Here is an 11,348-nt window from a genome sequence, read left to right as displayed (position 1 = left end):
GATCAACTTTTTGAATGAAACAGTATTTATACATTATATACTCTGTATTAACCATAAAAAGTCCTGAACACAAACAGTTGATCAAGGGCTATTTGTCTTCCAGTAGTGAAGAATATTTTTACCATTTGGTAGAGTGAATGGGAATACTTGCCCTTGACCCCTCAGATTTATATAAAGCCTCCTTTTTGGGGGGTGATCAAAGAGACACATTTTAAGTGCCTCTGAACTTAATTTGAACTGATGAATGAATGTTCTTACTTTGTTTAAATAAAAATTACGATTACACAAATGAAACATCGCTGAGATATTTTTGAATGTCTGGAAGCTGCCTAAATAGAAAGCAGAAATGCTGCCATTGCCCTTTAAGAAAAATCTCACTGTCCCCTTGTGCAGTTTCTGGAAAATACCCTATTACTGGCTAAGATGATCATGCTGACCTATTTCTCTTTCTGTCCTTTTTTGTCTTTTTAGTCAGTACAGTCATATTTAGGGGAATGGAGTGAGAGTTCCTACAGTAATTTGCCTGGCACATGCTTCTGACTATGCCGGTTGTGGGACACAGATGAGACAGAGGCCAACGGTGTTTCAGGGCAAGTGTTCAGGTATACAGCCAAGACATGTTCACCAGTCCTAATTTATAACCATAATAAACTACAGCAGTGATGACAACACTACCTAATTTTTAAAAGCTTCAAAAATTGCTGACTGACTCAGGAAAATAATGAATGATTATATGGCTGTACACATTTGAATATGCAAAATTTGATACTTTTTGTGATACTTTTACACTGTTACTTGCGTTTTTCTCCAACATTAATTGCCCAAACCTTAAATGGAAGGTATTAGCATATGTGAACACTCTGAGTGCTGTACTCATTTGGATTCAAGTACTTGCAAGTTAAATAGTTAATTTGAAAATGTCATCAGCAGCAGCCTCAGTCAGCGTAGGGTTAAACTAGCATGTCTTCCCTAGCAGGGTTCTCCTGAGAGGACATTCAGGTATAAAATACATGTAGGACTGGGTGGTGAGGATGTTAAGTGAATAATTTCTTGAAACTTTTCATCGCATATTAAAGTCACATTAATTACATGTTTTAATTGCATGCTTTTTCTTCTTTTATTTCATTGAAATATTCATTTTAAAAAAGCTTATTTTAAAATGACATATGGATACCAACCACAGTTCTCAGAACTGACAGGATAGTAATATGTACCTTCCTATGGGAACCACATTACTCCCATGAACTGTTAACTAAGGGACCATTCACTACGGTCCTTCAGATGTGTAAAATTATTTTAATGGGACTACTCATTTATTTAAGTACATAACCTTGTAAGCTCTTCAGGACCTCTGGAAGACAGATAATATTTTCAGTCCTTTTGACCCCTCAGTTGGAACCAGTGGCGCTCTTTGCACATGAGATGGCTGGCACCTTGATGGATTGGGCCCTGGGCTCTCCGTTGTCTCAATTGACTGCAGTAGGTCTGCCATTAAGAAGTCTGTGGATAATATAATGCTTTAACAATACAGACAAATAATGACTTTTTGTGTGTTTGACTTTTTAAATCTTGGAGAGGCACAAATTATTCAATCAAACTGTTTATCAAAGCTCTTTCTGAATGAGGTCCCAAGATACACGTTCGTCATTGTGAGAAATTTCCTTCTGAGACTTTTGCAGGGGTTCCTTCTCTAATCTGTATCTCCAGAAACATTTTTGTAACTGGAAATGAATGACTAAACAATTTCATGGTTTCATGTATGCACACATAGTATATAATGTCAGCGATTACTAAGATGACCCATTCATTCGTTTAAATTTGCTGAGGCATATTGGAGGCTGCCTACACAAATTTCTTTGAAAATGACAAATGAGTGCCTGTACTCTAACTCCACCCACTCACCACCATGTTGTTTGCAGGGCACATCAATATGAGCGCAAAATTTGATCTTCACGCACACAAGTAGGCATCAGTAGTGCCTGCACACAGGACATTCTGAACCAGCAAACATTCTAATTTTCTTGTCATTAGTCACACAGATCCCATGACAAATTTTTGTAAATTCAGTCCAACATGAGGTAAACAGGAAAGATAACAGTATGGAGAATAAAAGGTAACCTCAGCTGGATAGTTTGTCTTCTGTAGTCTTAGTTTGTATATACAAATTACAGTCTAAACTCACTCTACCAAACTGTTTTTAAAATATCTCCATTTATACAAGTCTCAACAGCAAGCACTTTTAAACTGGTCATCAACTCCAGTTGAGAGAAAATTCACACAAGGTCATCATATTTTTCTTGTTTTTCTCAATAGTTAGCCTGTAAGTACACATCTTTTCATTTATTTAGTATTTCTTCTAAAAATACTGTATAAATGTTGAAATATTCTCTGGAATAACAGCATATATTAAAATTAATTCACTGTTCGTTATTCTCGTGCATTAACTTTTTAATTCCTCTTATAACAAACACCCTAATATAGTGAATATTTAACCAAGTCCTCCAGGGTTGATTTTGTGCATATTCAATAATAAGGCAGGTGTAGAGGACGTATTATTGCATAAGAGTAAAGACACAAACCTGGTGCAGCATTGTTCCGTACAAAAGAAATACGATGGGGCAGGAGATACAGCTAAGATAAACAAAAAGAGTTAGTGCAATATGGTCGTTCGTAGTCCACAGATAGTTGGTGTACAGATACTATACACAGATAAAATGAAAGTATCTATCTGTAACAAAATGGTTATGTCTATTGAAGTTATAATGCAAATGCTGTATATTCAGTGAAGGACAAATCCTAAAGTCCTAACTCAATACAAACTATGCAAAAGCACCAGAATACATTCCATTGTAAATAATAGACTAGTATTTTAAAAGACGCTTTAAAATAGCAGCTAAAACTTATCTTCCTTGCATATTACCTCGTGGTAACTGGGTAGTATCCAAAACTTCTCAAATTAGTTTTAGGATCATTATGAATCTAATTTGAGCTATGACCTGTTCTGCATTTTACACAAAATTACTTTTAACTGTCTTGTAACTGTAAATGCATCTTGTGTAGGCACTTAATCAAAGTCCATTTTTTTCTAATAAAAAGCATAATATAATATCTGGAGAGAGTAGCCATGGTCAAAATCTAAAAGCATAAGGCATCTTTGCAGGGCCCTACTACTGCCTCCACCAAAGTCAGTGACAAAACTCCCAGTGAATCAGTTTTCTAAAAATATTACGGTAATACAAATAATAAAAGAGGAGAAGAGTAAATAATTGAGAAAAACAAACTGTTCCATGATACATGAAGATGAAATTCGTGTTTTTCTAAAATCTTCTTGCTTTTTGTTTTTCTTCTTCACTGCTGTTGATAGCCATCTCTGTGATGTTTTTTGTAAGAGTGATCTTATGTTAGTGTTGATGCCAGTTTTAACCCGAGAATACCTTGCCTGAAGTTGGAATCTGATGCCGTTTTGTAATGTGTATCGTGTTTATACATGTTTAACAGTAGTGCGAATGAAAGTACGGTACGTAGAGGGTGCACTAATTTTATGTTTGGCTAAAATGTGTCTAAGGCTTACCTTTGGCAATGAAGGTAAAGATGAGCAGATTTTTGAGATCTGCATGCATAGTTAAAATGGATTAAATTATAATAAATATTCAAAGTATATTTTTTCTTGAAAAAAAAAACTTGTGTTGTCTAATTGTTAAAGAAATCTCTTCGCCTAGAAGGATCAAATGCTGAAGAAAATTTGAGAACTTACAGTTATTACCTTTGGAAGTACTGTAAATTAGGGCAGCACTTTATTCATTGGTTTAGTGGCTACCAGTCTCCTAATCATGAGTCATGGCAGAGCATTTAAAAGTTGCCCCTGTGGACAAAATTTTAAATGTATCCTTCTTATAGCAGAACTTATAAAATGTTTTGGCTCAGTGCATATTAGGAAATTATGTAAATAATGCACCAAATGCCCATTTAGCATGTGGCTTGCTTAATGAATATATATACAAGAAAAAGAATAAACATCTGAAGTGTGGATTTAACATTTCAGTGGCTCTCTAAAATGTGAATATGGTCTGCAAATGAACTCAGTAAAAACTGAATTCTGTATTTATATCCCACTAATGATACAGGTCTAAATTACAGTGTAAATTGCAGTATAAAGGCTGCTGCTAGTGCTGGCACAATCCTCTGTCTGAAAGTCCTTCTGTAGGATAAGCCTTTTCGCTCAGTACCTCATAAAGCTGCGCATAAGACTAACCAAGACCCAGCTTGTTCTATTCTTTCCTTATGCACTTGATCTGCTTCTATTTCTTTTACCTCCACAAGGTAATGGTAGTCTTAAGCTTAGTTTTTGTTTGCAATAAACTACATTAACAAAAGACAAAAAGGAGGCAAATACTACCAAGCTGCAGGTCCCGTCAAGTAAGTTTTCTGACTATTTGAAACATTTCAGTATGTAACATGTCAGAAAACTTTATTCCGAATCCTTGATTGCCTGCTGTTGAGATAGGGTAACATTTCAGGAGTGTTTGTTTCCTCTCATCAGTCATTAAAGGCCAAATCTTGACCCAAGCGCCCTGTGATTTCAGAGCCTTTTTAAACCTTTGGTGCTCAGATATACTCTGTGCCCGAGAACGGTTAAATTAATCCTGAGAACGAGAGTTTCTCCCCCGCAGAAAAAAGGGTCATGGTCTATACGTAGCTGATCAAGGAAAGGAGAACGAGCTAGTTAGAGGTCTGCCCTGGATCTCCTCCTGGATGATTCCAGGTGGGGCAGAGCTGCCTGTTCCAGGAGGAAAGAATCAGCATAATACAATACGAACATGGACTGCATAACCAAGAGCGTGAGTCACTGTGGGGTAATACCATCCCATGCTAATCTATAGCAAGGTAACATAATAGGAACCATTCTTATTTCTCCCTAGAGCAGGCTGGAAAAAGTTATTTTAGAGTAGGGCAAAATGACTGTTTTCATATACCTGTGTGTGCTAATGTAACTCCCACAAACTGTAGGAGTTACACTGTAATACACTAGGGATGAACAGCATTCCACTAGCATAATGGTCTCCACTTTTTGCCTGTACATTTTTTTGAAAGAGTACTGTGATGCTCTCAGATTGGATAATAAATGCACCCGAAAATTAAAAGTATTTTTGCCTGATAATGATAAAGATTGATTCTGTCATCAAATAGCTGAGATGATAGATTGATTAAATATGGGTATGGAACTCAGCTAGCAGGCAAATTTAGTATTATGTTTTAGCTACAAAAAATGTATCCACCATTTATAATGTGCAGATATTGTTTACAAAAGTCTCATGGAAACTAACCAGTTCCCCTTAGCCTTGCAAGCATTCATCATTAGCTGCTAAACCTTAACTTTAACCTACTGTTTTGCTCTCTCGTAGTCCTGTGGTTGTCTGTTTATTTTGTATACCATATGTTAGACATCGCAAAGATGTAAAAAGAAATGCCACTCCAAGGTATATTAAAGTACATCGGCTTAACTTGTAGATGCACTCCTGCTGGGATTAGTTAGTGCAATAAAGAAATATTCTTAATGAAGAGAATTGCATTGATTGATCTGCTTGGTACTAGGAAGTGTGTTGATTATATGATTATGTAACTACGTAAATATGTAGACTAGCATGCTTGTATTTTTAACTGTTCTGTGATTCCACTATAGTTTGTGTGGATTGTTTTGTTTGGTGGGCTTAATTTTTTGGGGGGGTGGGGCGGGGACGGCTACTGCTATTGTTATACTGGCATCTCTAGATATTAGCATTTTTGGCTGCAGAGTATAAATGGCTATATCATCATCAGACTTGCATAGATCTATGCAAGTATTCTAAAAATACTTGCATAGATCTTGCATACATGGTGTAAAATGTGTGGGAATAATATGTGGATGAAAGATTACATAGCCAGTGTGCAAGAAAGCAGATTACTCAGTTATACAGTGAAAGCTGTATTTCTTCCCTGGCAAAAAATGAGCTGAGTGGGGGGCAGTAATCACAGACTTATTTCTGAAAGTTGAGGAGAAAGAAGCAAAACCAAAGCAAAGCTTATGCTGCTGTTTTTTTTTTTTAAGACAGGGCATGTGAGGAATTTGGAGAAAGAGAATGTTGGGGCTATTTACTGTTTTTATGGAAGAGAAAAACAAGTAAATCAGTTCCTTTAAGATTTTTTAAAAGGTGAATAGTTAGAACTGCTGCAGCTTTTCCTAGAAGGAAAAATCCTCTTGATGTGATATTAGGAAGTTGTTTCTTGCACATTCAGGAGGACAGCAACAAGAGAGGGATTCCCAAGGATCCCAGAAGCCACCCACACTCAGCTAGTCCCAACTTCTGTTAACAGGTTTGTGGAAGAGTGATGTTAGAGCAAGCATCAGAACAGCAATTCCTGATTTTCACCTACTGAAGTCTTCATGCAAGTGGGAGCTATAGGACACGTTCCTCAGACAGCCAAGCAGAGACGCTCTGTGAGTGATGCAGAGAGGTCAGAGATGACAAAATAGCTTCAGAAGAGTTCCTGGGCTGGAGCTCAGCTGGGCAGAATGTGCAACCGAATCGTCGGATGGCATGGAGATGTTCTCTGAGGGCGACAGCTGGATTGCTCCCTCCAAGTCAGGGGCTCAGGTTACCCACCAGCCCAGGTCCTACCAATGCTCTTCTCCTTGTCTTATCGTAAAGCTCTGGCACTTGAACTGTCAAGGAGTTGCTGCAATCCAGAGTCAAAGGATGGTTATCTCTAATTTTTACCTGAAGTCTTTGTCTTTGTTTCCTTGGAGAAGGTTTCAAGCCCATGCCTTCCTGTGATTACAAAATTCATAATCTGTGAGCACTAACTCTGCTGCGTGCCCCTGCTATCCTATCCCTGGTCTGTGCCTTCAAGTCTCTGCTCCCTGAGCTTTGTATTCTGATATATTCTGTCCCTGCTGTATTTCCCCCTCCTCCAGGACCATTCCCATAGATTTCGTTCATATATTCTGATAATCCTGAAGGGAGTACTTGGCCGTTTATTTCATCAATATTTACATTATTAAAAGTTTTTTGTGAGTGGGTTTGATAGTACCTTCCTGTTACTGAGACTAACATTTCCCGTTAAAGCAAGTGTATTCAGTTGGTAGTAATTTTGCTGATCTTCTGGATGAAGTTTTCCAGGCCAGGTGTCCACATCCAATTTAGACACGTATACACTGTCTTATATATAAAAGATACATCAGCACATGGTGTTTTTCATAGGCAGTCCTCCCACCTGAGTGCCATGTGGATCTGCTTATAGATGAATCAGGGGATGTAAGAAAGGAGGGCCTTTTCTGTAGGACCTCTAACTCGTTTGGTCCAGGAGTTAGAAAGTATTTGGTTGGTGAGTCAGGAAACTGCTAAAACAGAAAGGATGTTTTCATGATTAAAACAGCTGAATGCTATTCTGGAAAATTGGATTCTGTCCCTGCCACAAAATTCATATGTAACACAAAGCAAGTCCTTTAACCATTTTTTTCACAGGTGGTCATTAAATACGTCCTCCTCTTTTTCTAGGTTCCTGACTTGAGACTCTGGGATCAATTTGTGGAAGTTCTGAGGGCTCATGGTTGCAGTTCTCTGACAAAAACGAAGTCCTGGGCATCCCAAATTAACAAATACTTCTGGTTTCCCTCTGGGCACCTCAGTTCTCTTCTGTAAAACAGCATACTGTCATAAGGAGTACTGCCCCATCTCACAGGGTACTGAGAAGACTCCTCTGATGAAGCTCCTTGCTTTTCTTATGAGTGGCTCCAGAAACCAATTCATAATTCTGTCTTCCAAACTGAGTTTAAATACAGCACAGTAAATAATGCCTGCAACAGCGTATTAGAGAACGAGGGAAAACATGGAAAATGTATAGCTGCTCATTAAGGGCCCATCATCTATTCTGTGCACTAAAAAGGTGAACAAATAGTGTACAATTCAGTCACTAATTACTATATCAGAATGCCTATGCATAAGGGAGATAAATTAAGCTTAATTCCGTGTTTTACAACTTCCGAGTATTTGACTTTGCAAATGTAATGATACTCTTTTAACATAGTTCTTTTGTGTACAATTTGTATAAATGCTGATAATACTGCTAATTTAAATGTTGCTCTTTAGAGGGCCACTTTGCTTGTGGGAGGGTCACTTAAAGTCCTGGAAAAATCCCCCTTTTATAAAACTGAAGAAATAATAAACATAAAAGTATACTAAGAAATAAATGTGTATATATATTTTAATCCCTCAGCAATCTTCCTAAAATACTAAAGGGCACTTCTCCTTAATGAGACCAGCACAAGAAAAATTGAAGCAAAGATTCCAGAGAAATGTTGAGGAGCGCCCCCCCCCCCCCCCAAAAAAAAAAAAAAAAAAGAATTTTTTAAGAGTGTTTGCAAAACAGTGTAATTCAGGTTCTTATTTTATATATTTTACCTAGATCTCTTTTAAAAGCATCTCTGGATGTAATAAAGGATTCGAAATTTTAGGGAGAATTGTTTTATTTTACAGAAGCTAAAAGACAAAGGGGAGAAAATGCTTACAAATATGTTTATATTAAAACCCCCAAATCTTGCCTTATTTGGAAAGTAGCTTTTGTGACTTTATAATGAGAATATCTTAATGCAAGATCAGCACAAATACGAAGATACGGATAATGCAAAGATTATGAGGCTGGTTTTGTGGTTATACGGCCGGTTTTGGTAAGACAGATGCATTGATTTCATATATGATTGAAAACTGGGCCTTTTTTGAGGAAGTATGTCTTAACTGCATAATATATAACTGTGCAGAAAAGCTGAGCTCTACTTGTGACAGAAGCCTTAAGATGTCCCACTATTCTGGTAGTTGTTCAGAACTGTAAGGCATACATGCTCTCAGACCTGACATACCTACATTGTTGCTAGCTATTTCCGATATCCAAAATAAGTAGCAGGCTTATCTGATGATTCAGACTGGAAAGGCTGTGGAAGGTCTTTAGTCCAACCTCCTGCTCAAAGCAGGACCAGCTATGAGATCAGACCAGGTTGCTCAGAGCTTTTTCCAGTGAGGTCTTCAAAACCTCCAAGACTGGAGAATGCAAAACCTTGACTGTTTTCATGATGCAAAAGTTTTCCCCGATGCCTTATCACAGCCTCTCTTGCTGTTGGGCTTATGCCCAATGTATTAAAAAAAATGTATATTTTAATTGGATTCCAAATAATTTTTCTGACTCCTTAATGATAACTTTTTAAATATGAAATTTCAGGTGTAGCTGAGGCTGATGATGGAGATTAGAAGTGGTTTTAATATGCAGTAGTAACTTTGTATGATCAGAAGGCTTTGCTTCCGGTAACAAAATAGTAACAATGAAATAGATGAAAAATCATTGTATGATAAAATGTTTGTTAGCATCATAAATATAAACAATGAACCATGCAGGTATTCCCCATTGAGGATAAAACTCAACAGAGCAAAACGTAACTAAATAAACACTGAAAAAGCTCAGATTTGTATGAACTTGTCCTGCACACACCTTCAAGAAATATTATATACTGCTGCAATCAGAAGGATCATCTGCAGTTTCCATGTGATACCATCATTTTACGACTGCCATTTATTGTTATAACTCATGGATACAAACTTTGAAGAATATTAATAATATCCCATCTAACGACCCTGTGCTTTTTTATATTCTGTGTCTTGGCACGTCTACTTAACGAGAAGCTTTCTTCTTTCTAATCACCTTTTCCCAATACCAATGGTTTGTGACATTACAATTCACTGTCATAGAGGACATACCTGGCACTGAGGTGCCGAGTAAATAAATCAGGAAAGAGAGCACTAAATGACTAGGAAGGAGGCATTTGCTCATACTACCTAACTTTCCTTGCTCATCCATCCCGCTAGCCAGCAGGTCAGGGCTCGAGTACAGTACAGGTATGCACCAGGTCAAAGGACAGAAAAGTTCCCTTGAAAGAGTAGACTCTTCTTCCAGCATGCATTTCGCTGAATAAAATCTGCCTGAGTCCGAACATTCCAGTGTTTCAGGCTGTTTCTTTATGAAGCGCCAGGGAAAATGATGCCTAAACCATGCAGTAGGATTTGACTACCTATAACCAGCTGCTATAGATTCTATAAACCCGTCTTAAAAAGACCGTGCACAAATAATAAAGCACAAAGGGGTAGGTGTCTATAAGATGGAGACACGCTTCAGAGGTAAGACCAGGTGCCAATACAGTCATGAAGTTTATGTTAAGTGTTGCACTGTAACCACATGCCCTGGAATGAATTACTGAGCTTCTTAAATGGTCATGCCGATGTTTTCGCTTATGAGTTCTTACCTGTAGAGGTATGGCCTCATAATTACTGTAATTACAAGGCTTATGAGTCTCATCACTCAAATCACCTTGCTCCCTCAAGACATTCTCAAAATTGCTATCTGTCTGATTTCTCACACACTAAAAAGGTAATTTTGAAGTAAAGTTTCCACACTGAAAAAACAACCCAAACAGTCAAAACAAAGAAATATGCAGCTATGTCATGCAAACCCACATACACTCATCGGTTTCCTTTCTCAACATCTGCGACGTCTTTCCCACCACCCACAGCTGACATATCACATCCCCCCATCTTGAGCAACCTTGAGCTGTAGCTTTGACCACAGCATGTGTATAGGTTGTAGGACTGGGTTTTGATGATTAGCGAACAGTTAGTGTAGTCTGCACGCCTTACACAGTGAAAATTACTGCATAGTTTAACTCAAACTGGTGTTTGAGTTAATGTCAGATAACAGATGCTGATGAAGAAACATTGGTCTGTAATGTCTAGGAAACCTATGTGACTCCAGATATTTCTAAGAGCATCAACTACAATACTGAAACCTGCATGTAGGGCTGCACTAGCAAATATACTTCGGATTAAGGTTCTTGAGTATTTCTTGGGCTTTTTTTCTTTAAAATTTTAGTCTAATTCAGTTAAGTATCACATAGAGCTAAGCAGTTCCCCTGGCTAATCATGACAGAATTTATTTAGAATGCAAAAGAAATCCTCTATCCTACAGGGAATAACTGTATGCTTAATTTTGAAAGTTCAAAATTGCCTTATGGCTAAATGTGTGTATGTGTGAAATCTCAAATTTGTGGAGATGGTGGCTGTTTAGCCCCTAAATACATAAAAATAAAAGAAAAACAGGGGAATATGTAAAAGAAAAACATTTAGAAATGTATCCTCTTTCACAGTCCCAAAGAATTATAAAAATGATCATCTTCTGAAAGAATACTGGGTAAATTTTGTATTTAAATCCAGTTATTAAAGAGATCTTAATTCTGCTTTAAGGGTCTAATTATTGCCTCATTGAAAATAATG

The sequence above is a fragment of the Struthio camelus genome, chromosome Z (assembly GCF_040807025.1).
Source record: "Struthio camelus isolate bStrCam1 chromosome Z, bStrCam1.hap1, whole genome shotgun sequence".
Taxonomy (NCBI): domain Eukaryota; kingdom Metazoa; phylum Chordata; class Aves; order Struthioniformes; family Struthionidae; genus Struthio; species Struthio camelus.
This window is presented reverse-complemented; position numbering follows the sequence as displayed.